This window comes from Nyctereutes procyonoides, unplaced genomic scaffold (assembly GCF_905146905.1).
Source record: "Nyctereutes procyonoides isolate TBG_1078 unplaced genomic scaffold, NYPRO_anot_genome, whole genome shotgun sequence".
In the NCBI taxonomy this organism is placed as follows: Eukaryota; Metazoa; Chordata; class Mammalia; order Carnivora; family Canidae; genus Nyctereutes; species Nyctereutes procyonoides.
This window is the reverse complement of record NW_026575131.1, coordinates 34,874,147-34,886,178: the sequence shown is the minus strand read 5'-3', so window position 1 is coordinate 34,886,178 and position 12,032 is coordinate 34,874,147.

Below are 12,032 nucleotides of genomic sequence, written 5' to 3'. Positions count from 1 at the left end.
CTCATTGGCTGAGGATACGTCAGCACGCTAGTGGCATGCCAACCCCCCAACCAGCTGCCTCAAGTAGAGAGATGTCCTCAAGTGCACTGGGGCTTCATTTCCCTCCACTGCTGGCCAGGTCATCTGACCTCTGCTACTGTCCCGCACAGCTCCTCAAGTGCCCCCACTGAGTGCTTATTTACATATCATAGTAAACACATAGCTTATCTATATGTCAGTGGTCCCTTGTTCTTCCAGCCCCAGGTCAGAAACCTAAAGGGACCCGAGTGCTCTGTGTCAAGAGACTCCCTTCTGCTTCTCCCTCTTCCCCAAACTTTACTGTGTGTGAGCTAAATTCTTTCTTCATTCATCCTACGCTTTTGCACACATACTAGGTGCTGGACGCTCTCTGAAGTACAGAGGAAAAGCTCCTTGAGAGTCTTGAGTCTGACTCAATAACTAGCTTCGAAAATCCTGATCCTCTCACCTCCTGAGGAGGAGGCATTTGATACCATCTGCCAGACTGCTAGCCAGTCTTCTACCCTGGAAACCCAAACTGTCCCAACTCCAAGCACATGGGTAGCCCTCAGTGACCCTTTTGCACAGTTCATGAGAAGTCATTTCAAACATTTCAATCTTATTTCACTTCTCCATTTTTATATTTAAAAATTACCTTTAATTATCGCCACAAAGTGAATGTCCATCATAGAAAAATTGGAACCTAAGGATTAATAAAATTAAAAACTGTTTCTGCCACTTAGAGATAATTACTGTGAATTATCTTCGGTGTACTCTATTCAGATTGTTCTCTCTCTCTCTCTCTCTCTCTCTCTCTCTCTCACACACACACACACACACACACACACAAATCTTTTTGCCCACTCATTTCCATTATGTAGGAATATTTTGTCTGAGGGCAAAAAGGGAGTAAAGATCCTTGCATATCACCAAGCCAGGCACTTGGAACACTCCTTAAAAATCACATGTTCCCAGGATTAACTACAAGTTCTTCACTGATAATTTGCAAAAATCAACAGTGCACCAAATAGTAAGAGAAAGATCTCTAAGCAGACCTCCCCGCCCCCAAAATAGAAAATCTAGTTCTTTGCCTTAGTTTTCTATAAACCCGTGATAAACTGCCTCAGCACCTCCTGGGCATCATGAGAGAAAGCGCTGAAAATGGCATGGCCCTTGCGGGAGACATGTCTGTGCTCTCTGAACACCTCATCAAAATTCTCTCCTCTCTTTTTAAAACTTGTGGGATGGACACTTAACAAGAGATCTACCCTCTTAACAATGTTTTCAGAGTACAGTGCAGTATTGTTAACTCTAGGCATAATGTTCTACAGCCGATCTCTAGAATGTATTCATCTTGCATGACTGAAACTTTATATCGGTTGAACAACTCCCGTCTCCCCCTTCCTCCATCCTCTGGCAGCCACTCTTCTGCTCTTTGTTTCTACGCATTTGACAATTTGGGATACCTCCTCTAAGTGGAATCGTGCAGTATCTGTCCTGTGACTGGCTTATTTCACTTAGCATAACATCCTTCAGTTTTATGCTTATTGTCACAAATGGCAGGATTTCCTTCTTTTAATGCTGAATACTATCCCATTATATGTATATGCCCCATTTTCTTTATCCATTCTGTTGATGGACATATAGGTTGTTTGCCCATCTTGGCTGTTGTGAACAATGCTGCAATAAACATGGAAGTGCAGATATCTCTTTGAGATCTTGGTCTCAATTATTTTAGATCTATAGCCCGAAGTGGGTTTGCTGGATCCGAGGCAATTCTAGGAGCCCCGGGAGGCTGGCTGGAGCCCCAGGTTGCAGCTTCCCCACTGCCCCTCACTGTGCTGATTGGATGATGGGCTGACAGGTGGACCAATGAGGTCCTCCCGTTCCAAACCTGCCTCCAATCCGACAGTCAAATTACTGGTAGGACAGATCCGCAGAGCTGGGAGCATCGGTTTCCAGATGGCTCTTCCAGTGCCAATTGGGGAACCTACAAAAATACAGCTTCCCAGGACTCACTCCAAGCCTAATGGATCCGAATATCCAAGGGCGAGCCCTAGAACCTGTATTTTATGAATGTCCTAGCTGATGCTAGGAGCTCTGTCAAATTTGGAAAGCGTAGCAGAGGGCAAAATTCACGACTTTCTGACCACACTGATGGCTCAGGTCTTTCTTGGATCCCAGGAGACATCTCAGCATCTTCCAGCAAGCTTGTGTCGTGTTATCGGACTCCAATCGCACCATAAGGACCCGTGGCTAACACAGTCCGGAACCAAGGGCACTGAGCACCTGCCCTATTACAGCCCTCCGTTCTGCTTTTTGCATCTGCATCTCTATGCTGTATTTTCCCACGTTTGGCCATTATAGGTACAAGGAAAAAGGTCCACAGAACGAGGCAGCTGATCTGTGATTTACAAATACTAAACTCTAGGGAAACTGTTCTCTGTAAGATTATTTTTCTGATTTAAATCACGCCCCTGTTGGCCACATGCTTGTGCTAGTTAAAGGCAGTGGGGGCCACTCTTTCTCCTTTAGGGGCGTCTTGAGCCTCTTGTGGGTGTTGGCATGGTTCTTGGCCACGGCTTCCAGGAGAACTTTCCTCGGTGGCAGGAAGTCCTATGGCCACACTGTCGTTTTGCATATGTGGCTATTGAGTACTTGAAAAGTGGCTAGTGCAACTGAGGAACTGCATTATTTTATTTTAATTAATTTAAATGTAAATAGCCATAGGTGGCTAACAGCTCCTATGCTGGACACTGCCGACTGTGCCAGGCAGGAAACACCAGCTTAGTTTTACAGATTGATACTCAGAGAGGGAAAATGACATGCCTGAGGTCACCGAGTGAGACAGGGCGAGGATTCAAACCCAAATTCAATCCATGATACGTTAACTGCTTGCCACACACACACACACACACACACACACACACACACAAAACGTGTGTTAAATGTTGATAGGGGATCAAATAAAACTGAGCATCCCATTTCTGAGACATCAGCTCTGTTTTAGTTACAAAGCCAAAACAAAAAGGAAAGCCACGAAGCAGGACACACACTATCAATTGCGCCTCACCATGCAGACAGTCCGGCCAAGGGACTTGGCTTCCTCCTCCGGCAGTCCTGGCTCGAGAGGGGCCTTGTGGTCGAGCATGTTTTATTGCGTGCCCAAAACTCCAAGATCGCTGGGCCTCCAGGAACAAAAGTGATGGTGGGGTGAAGGGGGAAGGCAGCCAAGAGGCTGTCCCCGCGTCTCCGAGGGTGAACACCACGCCTGACGAGTCACATGCAGGCCACCGCACCGATGGGGACGGGCCCCACCGCCCTGGGATCGTCCCCAGCTGCCTCGGCTGCTCACCGCGCCCAGGGAAAACTCGGCTGGAGCAGTTACGGTCAGCCATTTAAATCACATTACCCTGTAAGTGGATATACAAATTGTCAGCCCTAATGAAATTTAGGAGGAAGCGGTGGGAGGGGTGAAAACACTCAGAACTGGTTTCTTGGTTTTCGGACCCGGATTCAAGTGGTTTACACTACTCGCTGCAAACGTGCTTGGAGTGCGGTTTCTCTGCCAGCCTTGGAGGCTCCCGGGGGAAGCCGGGGTTGAGTCTTCTTCCCTGTTTCGCCCCGAAACTGCACCCCGGAGCAGACCCCCGTGCAGAACCGGAGCTTCCCCCTGGGCAGGAGGGAGTCTTCCTCGTTTCTGCACCCCACAAAAGGCCTGGCACTCAGAGGCATCCGGGAGACGTGGAATGAAAGAGTCAGAGCAGCCCGCCCCCCTGCACAGCCTGAATCGTGGAAGTCAGGGAGGCCCTCGGAAAGGCAATCCGCCGGCCGACGCCAGAAATCCCCCCAGAGGCTGCGGGGCCGGCCGCCGCCGCTCTCCGAGCCTTTCCTCCGAACGCTCGGCCCCCCAGACAGTGCACTGAAGAGCATCTCTGATCAATTACCTGCCACTAAATAATCGATCAGGCTTCTCTCTCCGGGGCGGACAGGAGGGCTTGTGGAGGAAGATGACAATATAACGGCTTCCATTTATTGAGCAGTTACCCCGTGCCCATCGCCACGCACTCGACCCTGCACAAAACCCCTGCACAGTGGATATGGTTTGCCCCTCTATTTACAGAGGAGGAAATGAAAGCTCAGAAAGGTCCAGGAAACAGCTTTGCACGTTTCTGAGCCCAACGCTCACAGTTTTTTCCTATCCTCCCCCCACCCCATGTGAGCGAGGCACCTGCGTGGATGTGGCGGGCGTGTGGGTGTGCACCGAGGCCCACTTGCCAAAGAGAAGCTTTCCCTACATCACACTGCTGCTGGGCCGAAGCAACGTGCGCCAGCTTTCATTGGCATCCCTTCTATTCACAAACGTCAGGCCCGAAGTCCTGTTCTCCACCGTGATACAGAATCCGCATCCCGGGCTACGACATTGCTCTGCAGGAAGTCAAACTCGCCATGTGACCCCATCCAAACCACGGTGCACGTGTCAGAGAACGAGGCCCAGAGACGGACAGGAATTTGCCCAGAGTCACACAGCAAAGTGGTGGCCAGGGTGCAGTCAGAATCCAGACAGCAGGAGTCCCGCTGGGGCCCTTCATGCGGATAAAGCCCTCATCCGGGATCCTCCCAGCGCTGGTTCACGGGCAGAGGGAAACCTTGCCTGACAGCCCCCAGGGTGCTCCGATGGCACAAGCACGAGACCCCTGAGACGTTTTCAAGGCCTCAACTTGCAAACGAGCACAGGCGATCCTGGGTCAGGAGTGAAATGTTAGATTTCTAGCACTTCTGGCTTTCCATCTTTCTCTTCCCGGCAACCCGGGGGCCCTACCATCTCGCGGGCGAAAACAAGGGCTCTATGATCAGAGAGACCTGGCTCTGCTTCTTACCACCTCTATAGTTTGGGCAACATATTTAATCTGCTGAGGCTTCTCTTACCTCTATAAACTAGAGACAGAATCCTTTCGTTTCGTCAGATGCTATGAGCTCAAACAAAATAATAGAAGTAAAAATATTACGTGCTTGGTAAACCGGAGCAGTTGTTAATAAATCTGTGCCGTGGGTTACACAGATCTTCTTATGTCCACTTCATGGACAAGAAGACTGAGGCCCAGAGGAAGCTTAGTGGCTTGCCCTGAGGGGAGCACAGTTTGCTCCCCACAGGAAGTGAAGTGAGGTACGCTGAAGGGTGTGCCTGGGATTCAGGAGTCCCGGCTGCTCTTCCCAGCCTCAGAATCTTGCTGTAAAGAGGAGGTAAGTCCCCACCCTGCTCATGTCATTGGTCTCTCCTAAGACATGGGAAGGCATGCCTCACAGTTTCCCATGGATGGGGGAGGGTTCGGCATGTCTGAGCTGAGGCTAAGCCCATCCTCTGACTCCCCACCCTCTGCTTCTCCAGCCTGAAGCTGATCAAGAGCCTTCAAGAGCCCCCTCCCAGTGCCTTGAAGGGAGCGTCCTGCAATCTGCTGAATCAGGGAGGCTCATGAGTCATTGAAAGCCGGTGATGGAATGTGGCTGGTTTCTCCCCATGCCAGGGATCACCACCACCACCATCACCATCCCTACTAGCACTTGAGTGCGTCCTTGGTGCCAGACTCTTTATTTACATACTTAGCAATCCTTGCCAACGCTGTATGACATTATCATTCCTTCATGTTACACATAAGAATCCTGAATGAAGCTCAGAGAGGTAAGTAGCCAAAGGACACACAGCTAAGAAAAGCAATGCTTGGAGCCAGGCTTACTTAACTCCAAGTTCTTTGTCCTCCCCTCTGCACCGTGCTTCTAGGGATGAGAGAAGGGCATCCTACTACAGGTGCTGTCCCAGGAGAGAGGGGAGATAGACCACCAAACACTCTAGGATCTTGACCCATCGGAGAGACTGTTTGCAAAGCTACCATAGCAAATGAGACCTTGTGCAGATCCCTTTTGCAACATGCCTTTGCCACCACTCTGATCCAGAGGTGGAGTCTAGTTCTCCACCTTTTTGAACCTGGACTACCCTTGGGATGCTCTGACGGATACAATGCTGCAGAAGTGTAACTTCTGAATTCAGGTCTCAAGAGGCCTTGAAGCTTCTTTTCTTCGCACCTTCGTGGAATGTGGTACCAGGATGTGAAGGAGCCCAGGCCAGCCTCCCTGAAACTAAGAGATCACATCAAGAGAAAAGCCCAGGCAGCAGCCAGAATCAACCACTGACTCGTGAGTGAGGCCATGTAGGATTGATCCAGCCCCTAGCCGACCTGCCAGGCCCCAAGCACCAGCAGCAGAACCCCAGCTAACCCATTCCAAACTGTTGACTCACAAGATCATAAGCAAATACAGTGGTGATTGTTTCAAGCCACTAAGGTTTGGTGCAATTACTGTGTGTCATTCAGCAATAAATTGATAAAGGGAATGACTTAATATCTCCTGGCCTCAGTTTTCTCATCTGTAAAATGGAGATGATGTTCATATCCATATTTGATGAGCTTGTTATGAGGAGTGAATGAGATGAAGCCTGTGAATTGGTTCTTGCACTGAGTCTGGCACAGATTTAGCAACATTACTGTCAGGGGGTCACCATTGGTGTGCACAGCTCTGATTATGGCATCTGAGGCGAGTGGCATGAGGAGAGCCCTTCAGTGGGTGGGGGAAATGTGCACATAGATGGCAGCCCTGGGACAAGAGTGTGAGGTACAACTTATGGCAGGTCTCACTAGTGGAACAAAGGTTGGCAAGCATGGGGCGAGAATCTTCTTGGTTACAGGGACTTTAAGGCCATCCCAAGTTGAGCTAGAAGCCCAGGATTGCAGGGTTTTGAGCCAAGACAATGCAACACCAAGATGTCCCCAAGATCATGAAGTTCATCAGGGCCCAAAATTTAGTCCTGAACATGCCCCACCCCTGCCGAATATCTTCCCATGGCTTCCCATCCCCCTAAGGAAGATATCTAGGCCCTGCCTAACTGCAGTGTGAGCTGCAATGCACCCCAACTTCATCCCCCGTGATTCCCCGTCCCCTTCACAAGCTGGCATACCCCTCAAATCACAGTTCCTTGGATGGACCACATCTTCTCCTACCTCAGGTCCTTTGCACAAGCAGAGCTTTCCTTGAATGCTATTACCCACACTTCTACCACTTAACCTAGATAGTCCCTACTTGTCTCTAAGAGCTCAGGTAAAATGTCCCTTTCTCCAGGGAGCACTCTTGATACGCAAGTCTGAGTTTGGCTCTCTCCTCCAGGCCCCCTCTGGCACCCCATTGTTCCCTGATATCCTGTCATCTTGACTGCTGGTTACTTGGGCAGGGCTGGACCACGTTTGCTTTCTTCACCTCTGTAGCCATCACCTAAGTCAGTGCCCAGCAGACAGTAAGTGTTCATTAAATATCCCTTCCTGCTGAGTAAATGATAAAGCAGTAAATGAGTTGGAAGGGTCCTTAGAGAAAAAAACAACAACAACAAAAAGGAAATTGGAGGCTCAGTAAGGGGAAGAAATTTACCCCAAATTACACACAAGCTATGTCAGAAGCAGGGAAAGCTCTGCCTTTACTGAATGAGGCCTATTTTCTTAGATGGCTGGGAGCGACCCCAGTTGATGGAAGTTTGAGCCTTCTTTGATAATGAACATGAATGAGTCAGGACACGTCTGGACTTTCCAGAGGATGGAGTTCTCCAGGTGAAACCACATGCTTCGCAGGAGCCAGGGTCCTCTGGGGGTGGGATGGGAAATCGTGCAAGGAACCTTCCCAACCTGTGACTTTTCAGCTTAGGGCCTTCCACTGTGTCTAGGGACTCAGTGACCGACCTGGGTCCTGACCAAAGGAGCATGACAAGTGGCCTGAAGTACCAGGAGGAGCAATGTGCTGGGTAGTGAATAACTAATTGCTCTATCAGTTGATGGAACTTTATACTTTAGTCCCAGTCTGAGGAGGGAGTTTCTGGTCAGTGCATGGCTTTCCTCCACGTGGGGGGGTCAAGGACCCAGGTTTCTTTCATGCCCTGGCTCCATCAACCTAGCACTTCAGAGCCCGCTGTTCCCAACTGGTGGAAGGGAAAGATGCCACGGAGAACTCCTACTTAGTGTCTTCTCAAACCTCCCAGCACTAAAATGGACAGACACCACCTCTGTTCACATTCCATTGCTGGAAACCTGCCCTACCTAGCTGCGAGGGGACCTGGGAAATGCAGGCTTTGGGTAGAGAGCCCTCTCGCAGGATCCACATCGGTAAAGGAAGAGCATGAATTTTTGTTGGACAAATCTGCTCTCGGGTCAAATGAAGCTCTTTAAACTTCATCTATAAAATTTCTTCATCTATAAAATGAAGGCTTATAAACATTACTTCAGAAGATGCTTGAAAATCTTATTGAAAGGAGTGAAAGATAAAACCCTTAGTGAGGGGATGCCTCGGTGGCTCAGCAGTTGAGCATCTGCCTTTAGCTCGGGCCGTGATCCTGGGGTCTTGGGATCGAGTCCCTGCGGGGAGCCTGCTTCTCCCTCTGCCTATGTCTCTGTCTCTGTGTCTTTTGTGAATAAGTAAAATCTTAAAAAAAAAAAAAAACACCTTAGCAAGTACCAGGTACAGAATATATGCTTGTCAAATATAGCTTTTCCATCTCACTTTTTAAAAACTATTAGGAAGGAGATTTGTCCGAAGCCGATGGTCAGAGGACATCTGGACTCCCTCTTGGCTTCCTTCATCTCTCTCTCTCTTCCTCTCCCTCTCTCTCTCTCTCTCCCTCCCCCCACCCTCCATCTCCCTTCCTTTCTTCCTTTGCTTCACCTTTGTGGTCCCTCCATGTCTCCAGAGCACATCCTTCCCCTCCTAACGAGCCGCACCGCGAAGCAGGTGAGCTGCCACTCGGGACCAGCCTCCACTGGCATGAGGGACAGACACCAGCTCTCCAGCCGCAACACAGGTAGCGCCGCATCCCCCGGGAAGCCGTGGACACAAGCCAGGCCGCTCTGGACCCAGTAGGAGGAGTCCCCACAGTCACACCGAGGGGCAAGCAGCCCCAGCGCTTCCCGGCTGACCCACGGGATAGGAACAGGTGCTAAAGGAACAGAAGTCAAAAGCTCCGACCGGCTCCGAGTTAAGCAGCAGGTTTGTTTCCGCGCTCTCTTCGATTTTAGCATTGCCAACTTACCAACGAGCATCGTACGTCTCCCAGTGGGCAGTAGTCCATCGTCTGTCATCTCCCGAACTTGTTTGGCCTTGACGCGCCTACTGTTGAGCATCTCCTGGGTCTGTGAGTGATGGAAAGGTCTTCAGAAATTGCAGCTCGAGATTAAAAATCAACTGGGACACCCATTTGTTAAGCTCCTGGCAGCAGGCTGGTTAGAAAAATTTAGCTGATAATTTATTGCCTTTGTTTTTGATGCTAATCCCCCCTCTTAAGTTGCTACTATTTTTAGCCTTTTGCAGGTGATATCACATAATTTCAGTATCAAGCCTAATTGTTCTTCTGCCCATGTTTCAGCGGAGGAACAGTAAGATCAAAGAGATTCAAGAATGGTGGTGAGGCTAAAACCGGAGAATGGATGTGATTTTCATTCATTCATTAGTTATTGAGCTCTTGCGATGTGCCAAATATCTCCTTCCAAGAGACTAATCTTTTTTGTCTTATTTCTTTGTTTACCCTCATTGGTTAACTTATAAATACAGATCTTTTGGGTTTCGACCAATGGGCTTCCACTAGGGTGATTTTGCCACACACACCCCGCCCCCCAGGGAACATTTGACAATGTCTGGAGACATTTTTGCTTGTCACCAATGGGAAGGTGCCATTGGCATCTCGTGGAGAGAGGCCTTGGGATGCCAGTAATCATGCTATAATGCATAAGATAGTCCCTCCCAGCCAAGAATTATCTGGTCCCAAATGGCAACCATGGTAAGGTTTAGAAACTCGGATTTAGAAGAGAAACACCTTTAAAAACCACCACAAGTGCAAGAAACTGCAGGGGACTGTTAGGTGACATAAATGGCTGGTGAACTGGACATGCCCCACCCTGGCTCAGAGGGGCAGTCGCTGCTCGGATCCGGCTGATTGTTGCTACAGGGGACCTGTGATATCATGCATCCAGGTGGCCAGCTCATCCCATTTTCCAAGCCAGAAATTCAAATTTGAATGTGCAAGTACTCATCTTGTTGGCAACTCACTTGAGCCTTGTTTTAATGCTTTGCCAATCAAACAAAACACATCTGAAATGTGATGTAGACAGTGGGCCGCAAGTTTGCTACTTCCCCAAACACTAAGGGTGCCTTCCTAGCATCAAGCTGGCCACCGTTGGGAATGTTAAGCAGAACTGGTTCACACTTCCCGGGGGGTTTAGCCTTCGGACTTATTCTAGCCCTCCCAGCAAGCTAGTGAGCATGGACTGTACTAGAACCTGCTCTAAGCACTCCAAACATGTTAACTCGTTTTATCTTTACAACTCTAAGTGGTGGGTATAATACTACCTCTCATTTTAAAGACAAAGGTTCAGGGGCACAGAGAGGTTATACGACTTCCCCAATGTGACACAGCCAATGCTGGTACCAGGATTTGAATCCAATCTATGTTCTTAATTGCTAAGCCAGCTGCCCTATGGAAGATGCTGCATCTCCATTTCTACACAGGAACACTTGCAAGGGGCTTTTCTGGCTCATTACTCAATTCGGGCAAGTTAACAGTCCCCCGTTATACTTAGCCTGTATTCCTCAAGTGCTCAGGTCCTCAGTCCCTCCATCTAAAGCTGTGGTTCTCAACTGAGGGTGACTTTCCTCCCTGGACACATTCTGCAACATCTGGAGACATTTTTGGTTGTCACGAATTGGGGGGGGTGGGTACTGCTGGCATCTAGTGGTTACAGGCCAGGGATGCTGTTAAACCTCTGCCACACGGGAGAAACTCCCAAAATAAAGAATTTCCCAGCCCCAAACACCAACAGTGTTGAAGTTCTAGACACCTGGCTGGCAACCGTGCAACATGCAAAAAGTAACCAGCAGAATATTTCAGGTGATTCGGTCTGTTTATTTCGAACATTATTTTCTCTCTCTCCTCAAATCCTAGTCTTTCTTCTCTTGCCCTGGAATTTCGTCATAACCCCATGTCACTATGCTCAGTTCCCACACTCAACGATAATCTCCGAGAATGACCCTTTTACATTAACAGCAGCAGAATGAATAAGAACTCAAGGTGAGCATCCGGTAAAAGAAAAATGAGCATTAAGATACAAATTAAACCCTCAAAATTCAACCAAAATGTCACGCATATGCATGAAACGTGACTTTATTTTTCTGGATGCCCTAAACCATCATTGTACTCTGTACCCACATCCAACTTTGATGGCCATGAACACCATCTCTGCTAAACACACACATGACTGCGCCAATTTCATAAAATGATTTTAATAGAAAAGTACAAGGTATGAACAAAAATAAATAATCTTTATCTCATTTCTAGCCCAGCAAATTGTACACTACATATAAAACTGATCTAAGCGGCAATTTTCCTCATTTCTTTTCTGCTTTTGAAATACTGAGACAGCATTTTAATGAAATCTTCTAAATTCAAATTGATACATTTTTTTGCTTTAAAAAAAATCATACCAACCTTTAATCATTCTACATCCATTTTTTTCCAGTTGGCTAACAAGATGTTTCACTGAAATAAATTATCCAATCATCAGGTTTAAGTGTAAAGTTTGTGCAAACAGGTAAATCAGAAGATCCATTTCCTAAGTTTTAATTCCTACATTGCCAAATGTTTCCTGTATTAAAAACTTATTTTATCATCTTTCAAAACATGGCATCTGGTTTTCCCCATTCCATAGAGACAGGGGAGACTAAAGAATACTTTTTTTAAAAAAATAAATATTTTAAAAGTATACTTTACAGTGATAATGCGGTATCTTAGACCTATGCCTTGGTGCGTATTTGCATTATATATATGCTTCAAGTTATAAGTACCTTTTCTATCTGTCTCTATTTATATTATGCACCACTCAGTCTTTGGGGACTGTTTTTGCTAATGACCTTTTGGAGTCAGCCAGTACCAGTCTCTCATTTGGAGAACTCATCCT